Raw genomic sequence first — 22,394 nt, 5'->3', positions numbered from 1 at the left:
CTGTTTTGATTTTTGAGTTTTTTAATACTGGTAGCCAGATTTTGTTCATTTTCATGGTTTCCTCCTTTCTGTTGACTCTTGTTTGGGTGCTGCGTTTTGTGGTTCCTATGTCCACAGCTGCATGGTATCCGGTAGAATCCTGCAGGGGGGAAACCTTTACCTTTACCTAGCCACAGTAAGAACAGACCACGGAACAACAGACTGGTTCAAGATTGGGAAAGGAGTACAGCAGGGTTGTATCCTCTCACCATCCCTATTCGACTTGTACGCAAAACACATCATGCGACGTGCGTGCAGGGCTTGATGAATCCACGGCTGGAGTTAAAATTGCGGGAAGAAACATTAACAACCTTATACGCAGATGATACCACTCTGATGAAAGCTGAAAGCGAGGAGGAGCTGAGGAGCCTTCTCACCAAGGTGGAAGGAAAAAGAAAGTGCAAAAGCTGGGTTGCAGTTGAACATCAAGAAAACCAAGATGATGGCAACCAGACTTGCAAATCGAGGGAGAAAACGTGGAGGCAGGGACAGACTTTGTATTTCTGGGTGCAAAGATGACTGCAGACGCAGACTGCAGCCAGGAAATCAGAAGATGTTTCCTTCTTGGGAGGAGAGCAAGAACCAACCTCAATGATAAAATAGTGAAGAGCAGAGACATCACACTGGCAATGAAGGTCCGCAGAGTTAAAGCAATAGTATTCCCATAGTAACCTATGGATGAAAGAGCTGGACCATATGGAAGGCACAGCTTTTGAACTGTGATGTTGGAAAATCCTGAGAGTGCCTTGGACCTTGGCAAGAAGATCCAACCAGTCCATCCTCCAAGAAATAATGCCCGGCTGCTCACTGGAGGGAAGGAAATGAGAGGCAAAAATGAAGGACCTCGGCCACATCATGAGAAGACAGGAAAGCTTGGAGAAGATCACGATGCTGGGGAAAATGGAAGGGAAAAGGAAGAGGGGCCGACCAAGGGCAAGATGGATGGATGGGATCCTGGAAGAGACTGGCTTGGCCTTGAGGGAGCTTGGAATGGCAACGGCCGACAGGAAACTCTAGCGTGGATTGACCCATGAGGTCACAAAGAGTCGGAAGCAACTGAATGAGTAAACAACAAGAGATATATTTAAATGATATAAGATTTTCAAAATTTGTATCATTAGGAGTGGATTTCTACCAAACGAGTGCAACCATGCATGTGTTTTCGAAGTGGGCATGTCCTGTAGCAACGTGTTCCTGCTGCGTTCCCAGCCGAGGCCTTGCTTTGGCTGGAAGACATCCAGAACATTTCTTATCACTCGATGATGGAACGCACTCAGGTGATATTTATGGCCTCCTCAAGCAGCATAAAGGTTAACTCCACTGGGAGAAACAAAGCCAAGGAAAGGTATGATTTTAACATAGCTGCTAGACTTGGAAAGGGTGCGCTGGAAGCTCTTAAGAAAGTGCAGTAAATCAGCTGACCCGAAAAAAGAGTAGCCTTGCACACATACGAAAACAGTTTTGCTAGTCGGCCATGGTTTAGCAGAGACAGAAGGAGGAGATTTAGTAGCGTTGTCCGTAGACACCTCCAAGATCATGTGGCCACTGGCATGACTGCATGGAGCACCGTTACCTTCCCACCGGAGCGGTACCTATTGATCTACTCACATTGGCATGTTTTCGAACTGCTAGGTTGGCAGGAGCTGGGGCTAAAAGCAGGCGCTCATTCCACTCCCAGGATTTGAACCTGGGACCTTTTGGTCCGCAAATTCAGCAGCTCAGTGCTTTAACACACTTCGCCACTGGAGCTCCTGGCAAGGAATACTCCGGTGGTTTTCCCAGTTCCTTCCCCTGAAATACAGACTATGACACGACAGTATTTCTTCTCAGTCTCCCATGCAAGTGCAAATCAGGGCTGACCCTGCTTAGCTTCCAAGATCAGACAAGGTTTGGTGCCTTTGAGGTGTTTAGCCCACTCTGCACGGGGTTTTACTAGACAGAAATCTGTTGGTCTGTTTTAAGCAGTCCTCAAACTTTTTAAGTGGAAGGCTGATTCACAGTACCTGAGACTGTTGGGGGGCCGGACTAGGATGAAATAGTCCAAAATTAGGATTGTTGTTGTTGTGTGACTTCAAGTCATTTCAGTCTTAGGTCAACCCTAAGGTCACAACGAGTCGGAAATGACAAAGAATAAACAACAACAAAGTCTAAAGTTTAGGACAGAGGCCAGGTCAATTACCTTGGAGGGCCACATCCAGCCCATGGACCCTAGTTTGGTGACCCCTGATCTAGACGATCTCATAAGACCATAGGTAAGCAAAGAGACCTCCAAAGATCATCTAGATGGTCTCATAAGACCATAGGTAAGTAAAGGCACCCTCAAAGGCCATCTTGATGGTCTCATAAGATCATTGGTAAGGAAAGGGACCCTCAGAGGCCATCTAGACAGTCTCACAGGACCATAGATAAGGAAAGCGACCTCCAAAAGCCATCTAGATGGTCTCATAAGGCCATAAGTAAGCAAGGAGACCTCCAAAGACCAGGTAGACTTAGGTCAAGCCTAAGTCTAAAGTGTCAGCGTGGATGGTCAGGGTGCGTGCCAGGTGGGTTTCTTCAAGCTCCATCAATCATCTTCTCCAGCACCCTGATGAATTGGTTGCAATCGGCTGCCACACCAATTCCTCTGTTCAATGTCAGACTCAAACACATCTGTAGTCTGAAGTCCAAACATTTATTCAATATCTATAATACATATTTACAAAGCACAGCAAAAGCCATCGCTCTGAGCTGGCATTCTTCTTTAGCCTCTTGCTCCGGCAAGCACAGCTCAACACACACAGAGATAAGAAGGCACATTCCTCAGTCTGCAGGAAGTTCCGACCTCCAAAGCCGGAAATCATGCCTGATAAGTCATAGCAGTCACAACAGGCTGTCAGTCAAAACTAGCCTGCTGTTAACTGTTTCATTACTGAAACACACACCCTTGCAAAACAGTAGAAAACACTTGATTTACATTTCATACACATACAACCATAATCCGACATAAAGTTTAGGACAGAGGCCAGGTAAATGACCTTGGAGGGCCTTAGTTTGGGAACCCCTAGTTTTAAGCATGGAGAAAGGGGCATATCTCTTCCAGAAACCCATCAGAGTTCCATGCACACACGATGCCAATCTATATATATATAAAAGAGTGATGGCATCACGGTGACCCACAAAACAACAAAACTACAGGCCCCCCAACCTCGAAATTTGACAACACAACCCATCATCCATGCCTCTAGGTTGATACAACAAAAAGAAAAGAAAAATAAAGTCCTAATTAGAGAGAGAGGAATAATTGCTTTTATCCAATTGCTGCCAGTTAGAAGGCTAAGCTCCTCCAACTTGGTCTCCTAGCAACCCAATAAAAATAATAAAAAACACTAAAAATTAATACAATAAAATACTATTAATAACAGAAAATAACTAAAAATAATACAAGAAAATAATAAAATATAATAAATAAAAAAATAACTTACAATAAAATTAATAAAAAATTGCAAATAACGTCAAATAAAAATTACACAACAATTTTTAACCAATACCACCACCACTTTGCCACAGCAACGCGTGGCTGGGCACAGCTAGTGGTAGATAAACCAGCAAGCAATATTCAAAACAGGTGTGCATTCCTGGTCTATCCGTCAGTGGTAGTGACTTCATGGATTAAGAAAGGAGTGTCTCTTTACTTTCCTGGGAATTCCCTGATTAAAGCCCCTTGTCTTGTAACCTTTGAAGGCACATCATGGCAATCAAGAGGACTAAAAAGTGGAATATTTTGAAGAAAAGGGGTCACATTATTCCATCTCTTCTTCCCTGGGCATCGAGCAGTGAGACCCTTCTCTCTACCCAGTTTAGGGACAGTCGTCACTTAAAATTGTCCGGAGATGGCATCTTCCTGGGCACGGCTCCAAAGCTCTGGAATGCGATTGAAGCCACAGCCCCCTCCCTCATGTCCTTTAGGAAAAATCTGAAGACTTTCCTGTTTGGAATAGCTTTTAATTGATTTCTGACAGAAGCCGAGCATCTGCACTTTATATACAGTAGAGTCTCACTAATCCAAGCTAAACGGGCCAGCAGAAGCTTGGATAAGTGAATATCTTGGATTATGAGGACTGATCAAGGAAAAGCCTATTAAACATCAAATTAGGTTATGATTTTACAAATTAAGCACCAAAACTTCATGTTATACAACAAATTTGACAGAAAAAGTAGTTCAATACGCAGTAATGTTATGTTGTAATTACTGTATTTACAAATTTAGCACCAAAATATCACGATATATTGGAAACATTGACTACAAAAATGGCTTGTTTTATCCAGAGGCTTGGATAAGCGAGGCTTGGATTAGTGAGACTCTACTGTATTTTATCTCCTTGGGGAATTTATAGAATGCTTTTACTCAAAGGTCGGCAGTTCGAATCCAGGAAGTGGGGTGAGTTCCTGCTGTTAGCCCCAGCTTCTGCCAACCAAGCAGTTCAAAAACATGCAAATGTGAGTAGATCGATAGGTACTGCTCCGGTGGGAAGGTAACGGCGCCCCATGCCCCTTCCCACTGGAGCAGTACCTATTGATCTACTCACATGTGTAGGTTTTCGAACTGCTAAGTTGGCGAAGCTGGGGCTAATAGTGGGAGCTCACCCTGCTCACTGGATTCAAACCAGCAACCTTTCAGTCAGCAAGTTCAGCAGCTCAGCAGTTTAACCCACTGTGCCTTATAGATAAATAGATAGATAGATAGATATCAAACACACCAACACACATATATAGAGAAAGGGGGGGGGGAGAGAGACCATCATTGTTTTTACATATAGAGAGAGAGGACAGAGGAACAGAATACTAATATGAAAGTGTCCCACTAATGTAAGGCAATACAGTAAATGCAGCACAAGCCACAAAATGTGCCGCCCCGAGTCCCCTCAGGGAGATGGGCCGGGATACAAAAATAAAGTACAGTAGAGTCTCACTTATCCAAGCTAAACGGGCTGGCAGAAGCTTGGATAAGCGAATCTTTTGGATAATAAGGAGGGATTAAGGAAAATCCTATTAAACATCAAATTAGGTTATGATTTTACAAGTTAAGCACCAAAACATCATGTTATACAACAAATTTGACAGAAAAAGTAGTTCAATACGTAGTAATGCTATGTAGTCATTACTGTATTTACGAATTTAGCACCAAAATATCACGATGTATTGAACACATTGACTACAAAAATGCCTTGGATAATCCAAAACCTTGGATAAGCGAGTCTTGGATAAGTGAGACTCTACTGTAGTTGTTGTTATTATTATTGATACAAAGACATAGTATGACACAGGAAACGAGATATATATGCTGGATTTTGTATTACAGTAGAGTCTCACTTATCCAACACTCGCTTATCCAACGTTCTGGATTATCCAACGCATTTTTGTAGTCGATGTTTTCAATAAATTGTGATATTTTGGTGCTAAATTCGTAAATATAGTAATTACTACATAGCTTTATTTCGTATTGAACTACTTTTTCTGTCAAATTTGTTGTATAACATGATGTTTGGTGCTTAATTTGTAAAATTATAAGGTAATTTGACGTTTAATAGGCTTTTCCTTAATCTCTCCTTATTATCCAACATATTCGCTTATCCAACGTTCTGTCGGCCCGTTTATGTTGGATAAGTGAGACTCTACTGTATTATCATTATTGTTGTTGCACTGAGCCATGGCAGCTCAAGTTGACTCAAACTGCATTAACTCTATGGTGTAGACGCACCCTATGGTGAGTGAGGAGTGCCTGTTCCCGCCACAGGTCAATAATAAGAATAAAATAAGAATACCATATATACTCAAGTATAAGCCGACCCGAATATAAGCCGAGGCACCTAATTTTACCCCAAAAAAACTGGGAAAACATTGACTCCAGTATAAGCTGAGATACCAATAAAATTACATTAGCTGAGGCATCAATAGTTCATCAAACTGTAATTTAAGATATGATTGTTCAACTCTGATTAAATCATTATTTTCATCTTCTTCAATGTAAATGTGCTTATGTATCCTTTTAATAATAATAGAGTGAAATAATAAATGTAATAATAATAATAATAATAAATGCAGCAAAATAATAAAGGTAATAATAAATACAGTAAAATAATAAATGTATTAATAATAATAAATACAGGAAAATAATACATGTAATAATAGAGTAAAATAATAAATACAATAATAATTAATACAGTAAAATAATAAATGTAACAATACCAATAATAATAGAGAAAAATAATAAATGTACCATATATACTTGAGTATAAGACGACCTGAATATAAGGCCACCAGGACCCTCACCCGAGTATAAGCCGAGGAGGGGGTTTTTTTCAGTCCTAAAAAAGGGCCAAAAAACTAGGCTTATACTCAAGTATATACAGTAATAAAAATAAAATAAAAAGGCATCCCCAGATTGTGGGATTCAAACTACAGTGTTTTCACAAATCTGTGCAGGATACTTTTAATTTTGCCGGGGCTTTGATACAAAGTTAGTTGCTTGGCAATATATTTTGTTATGATCCATTACTATTTCATGCAGTTTTATTTTTATCACACCGTTTGCAACATTTGCATTTGGATATTTTGTCTTTGTTTGGGTCTCGCTTGTTTATAATAGGACACCGAAAGCCTTCTATGCAGAAACCAAAGCAAAACTAGGAAACAAAAGGCGCAGAAACATCACTGCAAGGGATGGCAAACCTCAGGACCACGGGGCCTATTTTTCTTTAGGCGCATCTACATTGTAAAAATAATGCAGTTTGGCATCACCATAACGGCCATGTCCCAATGGGAGTTGCAGTTTGACGTGGCCTTTGCATTCTTTTCCAAAAGAGTGCTGGTGCCAAAGCAAACTACACCAAACGCAATGCTATGATTCCATGGCCATTAAAATGATTCAAAACTGCATTTATTCTACAGTGTAGAGCCCCCATAACCAAAAGAGCATATTGGACAAGTTTGGGGGGAAAGGGAGTTATAGTTCACCTGCATCCAGAGAAAGAGTGACCCCACCGACAATGGACCAGGACCAAACTTTGCACAGAACATACTGCAGGGATTTGTGGGCCTTGATTCTGGGAGTTGTAGTTCACCTGCATCCAAAGAGCACTGAACCCAGCCAACGACGGATCTGGATCAAACTTGGCACACAGACTCAACATAGCCTGCTGTGGATACTGACAGATGTTTTGGGACAATTGCCCAGGGGAATCTGGGAGTTGTAGTAGTTCACCCCCATCCACCAACTACACCAAACGCAATGCTATGATTCCATGACCATTAAAACGATGCAAAACTGCATTTATTCTACAGTGTAGATGCAGCAAAGGGTTTTTATTTTTACGTCTTTCTCACCCCGAGTTTTAACTTAATGTTCATGTGGTCTGCCCTTGTTTTCATTGTCTCCTTGTTTTATTTTGTAATGGATATTATTATTTATTGTATTGCCTATTGGATTGTGATGTGCTGTTCTTTTATATGCTGTTTACATTGTATTGTTTTGGGCATGGCCCCATGTAAGCCGCCCCGAGTGGGGAGATGGTGGCGGGGTATAAATAAAGTATTATTATTATTATTATTATTATTATTATTATTATCCATAGAGCACTGCAACCAGGCGATGACCAGCCAACGACAGATCTGGACCACACTTGGTACACAGACCCATAATGGCCAACTTTGAATACTGGCAGGGTTTGGGGAGGATTGAACCACGATTCTGGGACTTGTAGTTCACCCACTCCAAACTGAGAATGCCTAACAATCAGAGACAAATAATGCCTTTATCAAATAACCCAGGCATTGCCGGGTTCCCAAGCTAGTAATAATAATAAAAGTGAAAATATGTACGCCCTGCCAATGTCCTCCACAAACACCATCCTGCCCAACACCCAAGGGAAGGCTTTCATAACAGGAAAACTTCAACCTAGATTTTCTGTGTGGCCTCCACCACAGACATCCCGGTGTTCCTTTCTCTCCATTGGTGTGGAAATTGCATGACCCCGCCCACTGCCTCTCCCTTAACCCTTTCCTATGGCACACAGCAAACAGAGGAATTGACCAGCAACTGAACATACTAGAGAGGTTTGGGGAGAATTCACCATGATTTATAGGAGTCGTAGGGATTGGGATGTATAGTTCACCTGCAATCTAAGAGAACTCTGAACTCCACCAATGATGGACCTGGAACTCACTTGGCACACAGAACCTCCATGACTGACAAAAAGTACTGGAAGTCTTTGGAAGGATTTATAGGAGTTGTAGTTCATCTACATCCAGAGCGCACTATTGTGATGACTTATGGGCCATGTAGTCCCGTTCCTAATACTGTTGTGACAGATGAAGAGGAAAACTTGGGTTTCCCACCGTTTCTGCCAGATTTGGAGCCCTTGCAGCTGCAGGATGTTTGCCCACAAGAAGTCAGACAAACAAGCCTTGAGGAGAAATCTCCCCCATTTTCTCGCCGCCTTTATTATAATCAAGATAGACACGCGCGGGAGGCGACTCGCCGAAGCGCCCGGATAGCTGCCAGACAATTAGATGATTAAGTCTATTTCCCTTGGGAAAGTTTAAGGAGTCTCGCATCTGGACAGTATAGGTTTCGGTTCTTGTTCCCCAGAGAAAGTGTGCTTTGGCGGGAAAACAAGATCCTATATAGATGTTGGCCACAAAGGATTCCTTGCGGAGTCAATTCGTCAGCTTCGGGAGTAGATTGTGTGTGGACTACGCTACTCCAGTTTCCAGGACCTTGCTCTCGTTCCAGCCCTGCCTTGTTCCCCGGACCTCGCCACGGATTTCGCCACGGACCCTGTTCTTGCTCCTCGCTTCTTGTTGCCTTGAATCAAGCCTTGTTTGCCAAGAATCTAGTTTGCTTCCTAGCCTTGCATTAAGCTCCATGGACTAAAGGACCTTGTCATCTCCCCTCACTTTGCTTGGCAAAGTGAGTGTTTCGGTTATTGGATTACAACTTTGGACCTTAATATTTCATATTGGACATTGTTTTCTTGGACTAATTTTGACCTTTCCTGAAAGGTCTACTTCTGAACTATTTTCTACACTTGCTTTTATTAACTTTATATATTTCCTCAATAAAGATATTAGATAGATTCTAGCCTCTGTGTATGGTTATTGGTGCTCTGCAGCCTGGGTCCTGACAACTATGAACCCAAACAATGATGGATCTGGACCAAACATGGTATGCATATCCGATATCCCCACATTTGAAAACTGGTGGTTTTGAGGGGAATTGGCCTGGACATTTTGGAGTTGTAGGTACTGGGATGTATAGTTCACCTGCAATCAATGAGTACTTTGAACTCTACCAAAGATGAAATTGGACCAAACTTGGCACACAGAGCCCCCACGACCAACAACTGAAGTTTTTGAGGGAAATTCACCTTGATTTGGGGGAGTTGTAGTTCACCTACATCCAGAGAGCACTGTGAACCCAAACACCGATGGATCTGGACCAAACTTGGCAAACATATCCGATAAGTCGAAATTTGATTATTGGAAGCATTTGGGAGAAATGGCCTGGACCAAACTTGGCGCACAAGGGACTGACTCACCATAGTGGGAGTTGTAGTTCACCCTACAGTCAGAAAGCACACTGAACTCCACCGATGATTCATCCAGAGCAAACATGCCCAACATCACAATCTTTAAGTACTGATGGAGTTTTTCGGGGTTAACCTGGCATGATGTGAGTTGTAGTTCACCCACAACCTTATACATTTTGGACAAGTAAATTCTGACTTTTTCAAATAACCTGGGCAACTCCAGGGCCCATGCTAGAAATAAAATAAAAACAAAACAGTTGTACTATACAAGTCGTAAGGTCATATCGTTCTTCCTCCACTTGTGACAATTGCAATTCAGTATTTTTTTACACAAAACGTTCAGATCTTCCTCTTTTGCCTCCCACTTAAAAAAGCAAGAACAGCCTGAAGAGTTCTTTGGATAACGTTACAATGTTGCATGCTTAATGAAGCCATGGAGGCCCAAATGTTACAAAATGTTGCGATACGGACTACTATAGAGGAAATACAGTAGAGTCTCACTTATCCAACATAAACGGGCTGGCAGAACGTTGGATAAGCGAAATGTTGGATAATAAGGAGGGATTAAGGAAAAGCCTATTAAGCATCAAATTACATTATGATTTTACAAATTATGCACCAAAACATCACGTTTTACAACAAATAAACAGAAAAAGCAGTTCAATACACTGTAACATTATGTACGAATAGCTGTAATTACGAATTTAGCACCAAAACTTCACCATGTATTGAAAAATTAACTACAAAAACACTGACTACTAAAAGGCAAACTGCGTTGGAAAATGCAGAAGGTTGGATAAGTGAAGGTTGGATAAGTGAGACTCTACTGTATCTGGAGGGCACAGTAATGCAGAGCCAATGTGAGCCCATTTGGGCATTGGGTGACTTTAGGCAAGTCACACTCTCAACCTCGAACCTTATCAGAATAAATCTTTCCATTCTTGATATTTCTTCCTAGAAACCTAGAGGTTGGAGAGACTCCAAGGGTCATCCAGTCCAACCCCATTCTACTATTAAAGCCTTCCTGACAGATGGCCATCCAGTCTCTGCTTAAAAAACCCCAGGAAAGGAGATTCAGCCACAACCCAAGGCAGCATAGGCTATTGCTGAGCAACTTTTTATCATCGAGAAGTTCTTCCTAAAGTGGCGGTGGGATCTCTTTTCCTGCCATTTGAACCCATGCCTCCATTGGGTCCCTGTCTCCGCAGCCGCACAAACCAAGCCGGCTCCTTCCTCAATATAATAAAAAAAAAATAAAACTTTATTTATACCCCGCCACCATCTCGCCGTGGGGACTCGGGGCGGCTGACATGGGGCAGAGGCCCAAACAACATAAGGACAAAATATAAGCAACATAATACAAATCACAATATAAAAAAGATAAAACAGTAGTACAATATATCAATTAAAACAAAAATACAAGGATAAGAAATTGCATATAACACACATAATATGGCATCCCTTCCAATATTTAGACGTCTGGCCTCTCAACCTTCCCATATAATGAGGTTCAATTTTTTAAATGTGTCAGAAGTGACTTGAAAATTGGCAGTCTACAGAGACGTTGACCAGGGGATGCCTGAATGTGTTAGCTGGGAGGCTTCTCTCATGTTCCCACAAGCTAGAGCTGACAGACAGGAGCTCACCCCATCTCACGAATTCAAACCAGCAACCCTCAGGTCAGCAACCCAGCCTTCAGGTCAGCAGTCCAGCCGGCACAAGGATTTAACCCATTACGCCACGGTGGCTCCTTATATAGGCTTATAAAATGGAATTACAGTAGAGTTTCACTTATCCAACGTTCTGGATTATCCAACGCATTTTTGTAGTCAATGTTTTTAATGCATCGTGATATTTTGGTGCTAAATTCGTAAATACAGTAATTACTACACAGCATTACTGCGTATTGAACTACTTTTTCTGTCAAATTTGTTGTATAACAGGATGTTTTGGTGCTTAATTTGTAAAATCATAACCTAATTTGATGTTTAATAGGCTTTTTCTTAATCCCTCCTTATTATCCAACATATTCGCTTATCCAACATTCTGCCGGCCCGTTTATGTTGGATAAGTGAGACTCTACTGCATATGGCAACATAGATGGTGCCTGGATAGGTCCATGCAATACCAGCCCTACAAAGCTGGAGCCGACACCAAACACTTTAAAATAATAAATAAGTATCATCTTTAGATAAAACAAAACAAATAAAAACTCAACATAAACACATGGCATAACCAACACAACCCCAACAGCATAAAGTGGTACACAACTCCCTTGGAAATGAGGCAAGTGGGGTATATACGACGTCCAGGGTGGGAGAAAGAACTCTTTATCTGTTTCAGGCAAGTGTGACTGTGGCCATTGGCCAGCTTGATTAGCACTGAATAGCCTTGCACCTCCAAGGCCTGGCTGCTTCCTGTCTGAGGGTCCGAATTGTTTCTTGGCTGGAATTCCCCTATTTTTTTAGTATTGTTCTTTAGTTACTGTCCTGATTTTAGAGTTTTTTTAAATACTGGGAGTCAGATTTTGTTCATTTCCGTGGTTTCCTCCTTTCTGTTGAAATAGTCCACATGCTTGTGGATTTAAATGGCTTCTCTGTGTCATCTAACGTGGTTGTTAAGAGTGTCTGGGTGCTGCGTTTGTAGCACCTGTCCACAGGTGAATGGTGTATGGGAGACTCCTGCAGAGGTGAGAGGATCCCTCTTGTTAGTCCTTTGTTAGGAGGTGTCAGCTGGCCCTGATTGTTTCCTGTCTGGATTTCCCCTGTTTTCTGGGTGTTGTTCTTTATTCCAGAGAGGAAACTATCAGGGCCAGCTAACACCTCCCAACAAAGAACTCCCCCAGGCAGGAAGCAGCCAGGCTTTGAAGCTGCATGGCCATTCAATGCTAATCAAGGTGGCCAATTGCAACATTCACACTTGCCTCAGACAGACAAGAGTTCTTTTTCCCACCCTGGACATTATTACACATATTATATATATATACAGTAGAGTCTCACTTATCCAACATAAACGGGCCGGGAGAACATTAGATAAGTGAATACGTTGGATAATATGTTTTATCCTTTACAATTTTATCTTGTAAATCGCCTAGAGCATCGTGGATGGAGGGCAATTAATAAGTAATTAAATGATGATGATAATAATGAGGAGGAATTAAGGAAAAGCCTATTAAACATCAAAATAGGTTATGATTTTACAAATTAAGCACCAAAACATCATGCTATACAACAAATTTGACAGAAAAAGTAGTTCAATACGCAGTAATGCTATGTAGTCATTACTGTATTTACAAATTCAGCACCAAAATATCACGATGTATTGAAAACACTGACTACAAAAATGCCTTGGATAATCCAGAATGTTGGATAAGTGAGTGTTGGATAAGTGAGACTCTACTGTGTGTGTGTGTTCGTGTGTGTGTGTGTATATATATATATATATATATATACATATATATAATTTTATACTATTATAATAATAATATAATTATAATTATATAATAATATAAATTTATATAAAATAATATTATAATTATAATATATATATATAATTATATAGATATATAAATAATTATATAGATATATAAAAATATATAAACCTTTCTTTCTCAACAGACTTCACAAACTTCTAATTACTGTATTTATGAATTTAGCACCAAAATATCACGATGTTTTGAAAACACTGCCTACAAAAATGCATTGGATAATCCAGAATGTTCGATAAGCGAGACTATATATATATATATATATATATATATATATATATAAAATTATTATTATATAATATAAAATTATATAATATAATAAATATTATAATATATAAATAATATAATAGTTATAATAATTATTATTATTATATAATAATATAAATTTATATAAATTATTATTATTATTATATAATTATTATATCTATATATATAAAAGAGTGATGGCATCACGGCGACCCACAAAGCAACAAAACTACAGGCCCCCCAACCTCGAAATTTGACGACACAACCCATCATCCACGCCTCTAGGTTGATACAACAAAAAGAAAAGAAAAATAAAGTCCTAATTAGAGGGAGAGGAATAACTGCTTTTATCCAATTGCTTCCAGTTAGAAGGCTAAGCTCCTCCAACTTGGTCTCCTAGCAACCCAATAAAAATAATAAAAAACACTAAAAATAATTTAAGACACTAAAAATTAATACAATACAATAATAAAATATAATAAATAAAAAGATAACTTACAATAAAATTAATTAAAAAAATACAAATAACGTCAAATAAAAATTACACAACAATTTTTAACCAATACCACCACCACTTTGCCACAGCAACGCGTGGCCGGGCACAGCTAGTAGATATATAAAAATATATAAACCTTGCTTAGTCTTTCTCAACAAGGCTTCACAAACTTCTGAAGATGCCTGCCATGGCTGCGGGCGAAGCGTCAGGAGAGAATGCTTCTGGAACAGAGCCAGGCAGCATGGAAAACTCGCAGCAAATCCGCATTCATTCCGCCCCAAAACTCCGAGGATGGGCTTCTTCCCACCCGTGTTTTCACACTATCCTCACAACTTCCACAAAGTTTACCTCAACTTTGCAAGAGTTCCAAATCCTTCCAGATGGAAAGCCTTGGGCCAAAAAAAACTTTCCAAGGCTTGCTTTCCATGACAAAGGCACGAAGGGAGAAGTGAAGGCTCACTCACCGCCACGCGTGACTCCGGAGCCACGGAGGAAGAGGAGGCGGAGGGGAAATGGCCGCTGCCCCGGGTTTGCTCTTCTTCTTTTTCTTCTTCTTCTTCTTCCTCTCCTCCTTCTTCTTCTTCTGCCTGTTGCCTCAGTCGACGCATGCGCAGAAAGCACGGTGCTTCCAACTCGAAGAACTTTCTTTGGCTCCCACGCTGCGGCTCCGCCAGCGCCACCTGCCGAGCAAACCAGAGTAGGACACCTCAGAGACAAAGGGAGGATTTAGGGGGCTTTTGGGGGGCCTGGGCGGTGGGACATTGAGTCTTTGGGTGCTTCTTTGGGTCTTTGTGGGCCGGTCCACAATCCTTCAGACTATTGTGGGGCCAAATTATCATTTGAAAAAAAAAAAAAAACGAACAAATTCCTATGCACACTGCATATGTCTTATTTGTAGTGCAAAACAGCAACAACAATGAAAGAACAATACAATATTTAAAAATGAAAACAATTTTAACCAACATAAACCTATCAGGATTTCAATGGAAAATGTGGGCCTGCTTCTGGCCAATGAGATAGTCAAGTTAATTAGGGTTGTTGTTGTTGTGTGCCTTCAAGTCATTTCAGACTATGGGCGAGCCTAAGTCTAAAATTATTTATTTATTTATTTATTTACTGCATTTATTTACAGTAGAGTCTCACTTATCCAACATAAACGGGCCGGCAGAATGTTGGATAAGCGAATATGTTGGATAATAAGGAGGCATTAAGGAAAAGCCTATTAAACATCAAATTGGATTATGATTTTACAAATGAAGCACCAAAACATCATGTTAGACAACAAATTTGGACGAAAAAGTAGTTCAATACGCAGTAATGCTATGTAGTAATTACTGTATTTATGAATTTAGCACCAAAATATCACAATATATTGAAAACATTGACTACAAAAATGCGTTGGATAATCCAGAACGTTGGATAAGCGAGTGTTGGATAAGTGAGACTCTACTGTACTACATTTATATCCCACTCTTCTCACCCCGAAGGGGACTCAGAGCAGCTGTATGTACATACAATATATTATATTATTAGCATAGCATAATATTAGCATTATATATTACTACTAGCTGTGCCCGGCCACGCGTTGCTGTGGCAAAGTGGTGGTGGTATTGGTTAAAAATTGTTGTGTAATTTTTATTTGACTTTATTTGCAATTTTTTATTAATTTCATTGTAAGTTATATTTTTATTTATTATATTCTATTATTTTCTTGTATTATTTTTAGTTATTTTCTGTTATTAATAGTATTTTATTGTATTAATTTTTAGTGTTTTTTATTATTTTTATTGGGTTGCTAGGAGACCAAGTTGGGGGAGCTTAGCCTTCTAACTGGCAGCAATTGGATAAAAGCAATTATTCCTCTCTCTTTAATTAGGACTTTATTTTTCTTTTCTTTTTGTTGTATCAAGCTAGAGGCGTGGATGATGGGTTGTGTTGTCAAATTTCGAGGTTGGAGGGCCTGTAGTTTTGTTGTTTTGTGGGTCGCCGTGATGCCATCACTCTTTTATATATATAGATATTGAACTATACCACTATAGTATTATATAATATGTAATATATAACATATAATTAATATGGTATTATTATTAGTATTATATTGTATAACATTATAATATTTTTATAAATTTCATATGTATATACAATACATTATTAAAACTGATATAAAATATTATATTATAAAACTGAGGGTGGGGGCCAGATAAATGACCTTGGAGGGCCGCATCCGGGCCCCGGGCCTTAGTTTGGGAACCCCTGTTCTACACTGTGGAATTGATGCGGTTTGGCACCACTTTGTGGGAAACTGATGCACTTTGAGACTGTGCATCCAGACCAGGCATGGGCCAACTTTGGCCCTCCAGGTGTTTTGGACTTCAACTCCCACAATTCCTAACAGCCTACCGGCTGTTAGGAATTGTGGGAGTTGAAGTCCAAAACACCTGGAGGGCCGAAGTTGGCCCATGCCTGGCATATGCTGTGTAATTGATGCATTTTGGCCCCACCTACATGAGTAGGGGCGTGGCTTAGAGGGGTGGGCGTGGCTCCTGCTCAAGGGGGCGGGGCTGATTAAGCACCAAAACATCATGTTAAACAACAAATTTGATAGAAAAAGTAGTTCAATAGGCAGTAATGCTATGTAATAATTACTGTATTTACGAATTTAGCACCAAAATATCACGATGTATTGAAAACATTGACTACAAAAATGCATTGGATAATCCAGAACATTGGATAAGCAAGTGCTGGATAAGTGAGACTCTAATGTACAGGTGTTCGAAATTCTGGAGGGGGCGGGATATTCAACCTCTATGAGGAATTGGCTGAGCTGTCACTCACAGCCTTTTGACTTTTGCCATCTTGTGGCTGTTTTCTGCAATTACTTGACATAACGCAGGTTGCATCTGCAGTGCAGAATTAATGCAGTTTAACACCACTTTAACTGCCATGCAGAAACATTAATTAATTAACTAATCAATATTTATATCTTGCTCTTTAGCCAGAGATTTCAGAGTGGGGAACAACAGATGAATTTAAAACAGGGAAAATAACAAATTATTTTTAAAGGCTATTTATTTATTTATTGTATCTGAGAAATATGCACCATGATAAAGGTTCAAAGCATAGAACACAATATGTATATTAGAGCATCATATACAGTAGAGTCTCACTTATCCAAGCTAAACGGGCCAACAGAAGCTTGGATAAGCGAATGTCTTGGATAATAAGGAGATAAGCTTGGATAAGCGAGTCTTGGATAAGTGATAAGTGATACTGTATATATATACAGTAGAGTCTCACTTATCCAACACTCGCTTATCCAACGTTCTGGATTATCCAACGCATTTTTGTAGTCAATGTTTTCAATATATCGTGATATTTCGGTGCTAAATTCATAAATAAAGTAATTACTACATAGCATTACTGTGTATTGAACTACTTTTTCTGCCAAATTTGTTGTCTAACATGATGTTTTGGTGCTTCATTTGTGAAATCATAACCTAATTTGATGTTTAATGGGCTTTTCCTTAATGTCCCTTATTATCCAACATATTCGCTTAACCAACATTCTGCCGGCCCATTTATGTTGGATAAGTGAGACTCTACTGTGTGTGTGTGTGTGTGTGTGTGTGTATATATATAATCATTCTATTATTCTATTATTATTGTAGTATATTATTATATTATTACTATTATATTATTATTATATTATTCATATTGACTACATTGAAACTAGAATAGAGAGAAATCAGCGTGGAAACTGCAAGAGGTCCCATAGATTGTTGTACATGGAAATAATGGCAGTAAATAGTTTTTGATTTATTAAATACAGTTATATATTACAATTATATATTTTTGTTATTTAAACTATATATATTGTGAAAGGAGCCCCGGTGGCAAAGTGCGTTAAAGCACTGAGCTGCAGACCGAAAGGTCCCAGGTTCAAATCCCGGGAGCGGAGTGAGCGCCCGCTGTTAGCTCCAGCTCCTGCCAACTTAGCAGTTCGAAAACAGGCCAATGTGAGTAGATCAATAGGTACCGCTCCGGCGGGAAGGTAACGGCGCTCCATGCAGTCATGCCAGTGGCCACAATGACCTTGGAGGTGTCTACGGACAACGCCGGCTCTTCGGCTTAGAAATGAAGATGAGTACCAACCCCCAGAATGTGAGTAGATCAATAGGTACTGCTCTGGCGGGAAGGTAACGGCGCTCCATGCAGTCATGCCAGTGGCCACATGACCTTGGAGGTGTCTACGGACAATGCCGGCTCTTTGGCTTAGAAATGGAAATGAGCACCAACCCCCAGAATGTGAGTAGATCAATAGGTACTGCTCTGGTGGGAAGGTAACGGCGCTCCATGCAGTCATGCCAATGGCCACATGACCTTGGAGGTGTCTACGGACAACGCCGGCTCTTCGGCTTAGAAATGGAGATGAGCACCAACCCCCAGAGTCAGACATGACTGGACTTAACGTCAGGGGAAAACCTTTAAATATTGTGAAATTATGGTTTTTTTCTCGAAGTGACACACCACCCAAGTCATACTAGGTTTTTTGGTGCATTTTGACACACCAAGCGCAAAAGGTTGCCCATCACTGGTCTAATCTGTTCTTTTAAAATGCAAATCATCTTCGCCATCATCATCCTTCTCAATAACATCAAATCCCATAGAGTTTTGTGGAACTTTCTTCACAACAGAGAGAGCATTGTGCCACTGATTTGCAAAGCCTGGATTGTTAAACTTTCCTGTTTAGTAAATAGCAAGAAGCAGAAAGCAACTGGATGTTGACTGTCTCTCTCCACAACACAACCGTCTTCATCAGGGGTCCTCAAACTTTTAAAGCAGAGGGCCGGTCCACAATCCTTCAGACTGTTGAGGGGCCAAATTATCTTTGAAAAAAAAAATACGAACAAATTCCTATGCACACTGCACATGTCTTATTTGTAGTGCAACAACAGCAACAACGAAAGAATACAATATTTAAAAATGAAAACAATTTTAACCAACATAAACCTATTAGGATTTCAATGAAAAGTGTGGGCCTGCTACTGGCCAATGAGATAGTCAAGTTAATTAGGATTGTTGTTGTTGTTGTTGTGTGCCTTCAAGTCATATCAAACTTTGGCCGAGCATAAGTCTAAAATTAATTATTTATTTAATGCATTTATTTACTACATTTATATCCCACCCTTCTCACCCCGAAGGGGACTCAGAGCAGCTGTATGTGCATACAATATATTAGATTATTAGCATAGCACAATATTAGCATTATATATTACTATATTGAACTATACCACTATACTATTATATAATACTAGCTGTGCCCGGCCACGCGTTGCTGTGGCAAAGTGGTGGTGGTATTGGTTAAAAATTGTTGTGTAATTTTTATTTGACGTTATGTGCAATTTTTTATTAATTTTATTGTAAGTTATATTTTTATTTATTATATTTTATAATTTTCTTGTATTATTTTTAGTTATTTTCTGTTATTATAGTATTTTATTGTATTAATTTTTAGTGTTTTTTATTATTTTTTATTGGGTTGCTAGGAGACCAAGTGGGCGGAGCTTAGCCTTCTAACTGGCAGCAATTGGATAAAAGCAATTATTCCTCTCTCTCTAATTAGGACTTTATTTTTCTTTTCTTTTTGTTGTATCAACCTAGAGGCGTGGATGATGGGTTGTGTCGTCAAATTTCGAGGTTGGAGGGCCTGTAGTTTTGTTGCTTTGTGGGTCGCCGTGATGCCATCACTCTTTTATATATATAGATGTAATATATACCATATAATTAATATTATTATATGGTATTACTATTAGTATTATATTGTAAGATAATAATAAGATTATTATCAATATTATATGTATATACAATATATTATATTATTAAAACTGATATAAAATATTATATTATAAAACTGAGGGCGGGGGCCAGGTAAATGACCTTGGAGGGCCGCATCCGGCCCCCGGGCCTTAGTTTGGGGACCCCTGGTCTTCATCCTAGCAACAACAACACACGTTTCCGGGGGACAAATCTACATCTGCCGCCGGTTTGTTTGTCTTCTGCGTAGCACTTTACACACGCTACCTCCTACCAGGTTGGCTTAGCACAATTTATCTGCTTGAAATCGCTCCGGGATCCAATTTCTGAGCTTTTAAGTTGCTTTTAATGATAACAGAGGAAGAAGCCAGAGGGTCAGCCGGCCTCCTCTCCCACCGGGCACATTTGTTTATAGCTTTTCAAATAATAAGCAAGAATGAGTCAAGAGCAAATTGGAGAGGAAAGGTTTAGAATCGTTCAAGCACCGAAAATAGACTTTGCCTTCTCCGCTTTAAACTTCCTCCCTTGAACAGTTAATATTAATCCAAACGTTGGCTGCAGCAGCCGCGCAAACAGCAGGGAGGAAGATGTAAAAATAATTCCCAGCAAGACTAACTTCTTGTTCCCATTTTGGACCACAATATAGTGCAGTGATGGCCAACCTATGACATGCGTGTCAGCACTGACACGCCTGGCCATTTTTGCTGACACGCTGCCGCATGCAGATTGATTGGATGACTTTGTCTTTTGTGGCCAAATTGGGTGTGATTTGGTCCAGTGGTTTTGTTGTTTACTCCATGGGAATTATGCACATTATATATCTATATATATAAAAGAGTGATGGCATCACGGCGACCCACAAAACAACAAAACTACAGGCCCCCCAACCTCGAAATTTGACAACACAACCCATCATCCACGCCTCTAGGTTGATACAACAAAAAGCAAAGAAAAATAAAGTCCTAATTAGAGGGAGAGAAATAATTGTTTTTATCCAATTGCTTCCACTTAGAAGGCTCTAAGCTCTGCCCACTTGGTCTCCTAGCAACCCACTCAGCCCAGTGTTAATAAAAGAATAAAAAAATAAAATAAATACAAATAATACAATAAAACACTAAAAAATTAATACAATAAAATACTATAATAAAATAACTAAAAATAATACAAAAAATAATAAAATATAATAAATAAAAAAGATAAGTTACAATAAAATTAATTAAAAAATACAAATAACATCAAATAAAAATTCCACAACAACTTTTAACCAATACCACCACCACTTTGCCACAGCAACGCGTGGCCGGGCACAGCTAGTATATATATATAATTATATATATATATAATTATATATATATATATGTACACACACATACACACATACTAGCTGTGCCCGGCCACGCGTTGCTGTGGCAAAGTATGGTGGTATGGGAAATATATTGCGGAATTGGTGGTAGTTAAGGTAAAGGGGCCGGGCTGTGGCGCAGCTGGCTAGTAACCAGCTGCTATAAATCACTACTGACCAAGAGGTCATGAGTTCGAAGCCCGGGTCGGGTTAAGCCTCCGACCATTAAAAAATAAAAATAAAATAACCCCGGCTTGCTGTTGACCTAGCAGCCCCGAAAGACAGTTGCATCTGTCAAGTAGGGAAAATTTAGGTACGCTTTATGCGGGAGGCTAATTTAACTAATCTACAACACCATAAAACTGCTCACGAGGAAAAGAAGAGGAAGAACAGCCACCAATGGATGGTGAAGCAACAGTTCCCCCTGTGGCCGGAATCGTGAAGCTGGAAAGATGTTAAAAAAAAAAATGCCTCTGTGTCTGTCTAAAAAACTGGATGTTGTTTGTCTGTTGGCATTGAATGTTTGCCATATATGTGTTCATTGTAATCCGCCCTGAGTCCCCTTCGGGGTGAGAGAGAAGGGCGGAATATAAATACTGTAAATAAATAAATAAATAAATAAATAATAGGGTAAAGGCTTTTCCCTGACATTAAGTCCATTATAAATGGGTAATATAGCTGTGTGGAAGGACTGCCATATAATCCAGTTAAAATCAGATAATCTGTATTTTATAGGCAGTGTGGAAGAGGCCTAAGTGAGGCCTAACTCTGCCTGTCCCCTGGGCTGAGTGGGTTGCTAGGAGACCAAGTGGGCGGACCTTAGCCTTCTAACTGGCAGCAATCGGATAAAAACAATTATTCCTCTCCCTCTAATTAGGACTTTATTTTTCTTTTCTTTTTGTTGTGTGAACGTAGAGGCATGGATGAGGGGTTGTGCTGCCAAGTTTAGTGTTTCTGGAATGTGTAGTTTTGTTGTTCTGTCCTAGGCTGAAATTTCATTACCCTTTTATATATATAGATATATATTATTCTATTATTATTGTAGTATATTATTATATTATTACTATTGTATTAGCCCCGGTGGCGAAAGCAATGAGCTGCTGAACATGCAGACCGAAAGGTCCCAGGTTCAAACCCCGGGAGCAGCGTGAGCGGCTGCCAACCTAGCAGTTCCAAAACATGCCAATGTGAGTAGATCAATAGGTATCGCTCCGGCAGGAAGGTAACGGTACTCCATGCAGTCATGCCAGTGGCCACATGACCTTGGAGGTGTCTACGGACAACGCCGGCTCTTCGGCTTAGAAATGGAGATGAGCACCAACCCCCAGATTCTGAAAACTGATTTTGAGTTATAGTTCACCTACATCCAGAGAAACAGTGACTCCCACTGTTATGTTGGATAAG

The 22,394-nt window shown here is 39.9% G+C and overlaps 1 protein-coding gene across 8 annotated transcripts in view; it reads right to left on the bottom strand.

The window, feature by feature from the left end:
* The window catches only part of akap13 (A-kinase anchoring protein 13), a 329,870-nt gene extending 315,414 nt beyond the window's left edge, over positions 1 to 14,456 (bottom strand). For all 8 annotated transcript variants that reach the window (XM_062963356.1, XM_062963358.1, XM_062963363.1 and 5 more), the window contains exon 1: positions 14,299 to 14,456. The gene's annotated coding sequence lies outside the window, so the exon portion shown is untranslated. The remainder of the gene's footprint in view (positions 1 to 14,298) is intronic.
* Positions 14,457 to 22,394: the final 7,938 nt, after the last annotated feature.

Source organism: Anolis carolinensis, unplaced genomic scaffold (genome assembly GCF_035594765.1).
Source record: "Anolis carolinensis isolate JA03-04 unplaced genomic scaffold, rAnoCar3.1.pri scaffold_11, whole genome shotgun sequence".
Classification (NCBI taxonomy): Eukaryota; Metazoa; Chordata; class Lepidosauria; order Squamata; family Dactyloidae; genus Anolis; species Anolis carolinensis.
Note: the sequence above shows the minus strand (reverse complement) of the source record. Positions and strands in the feature narration are given on the sequence as shown.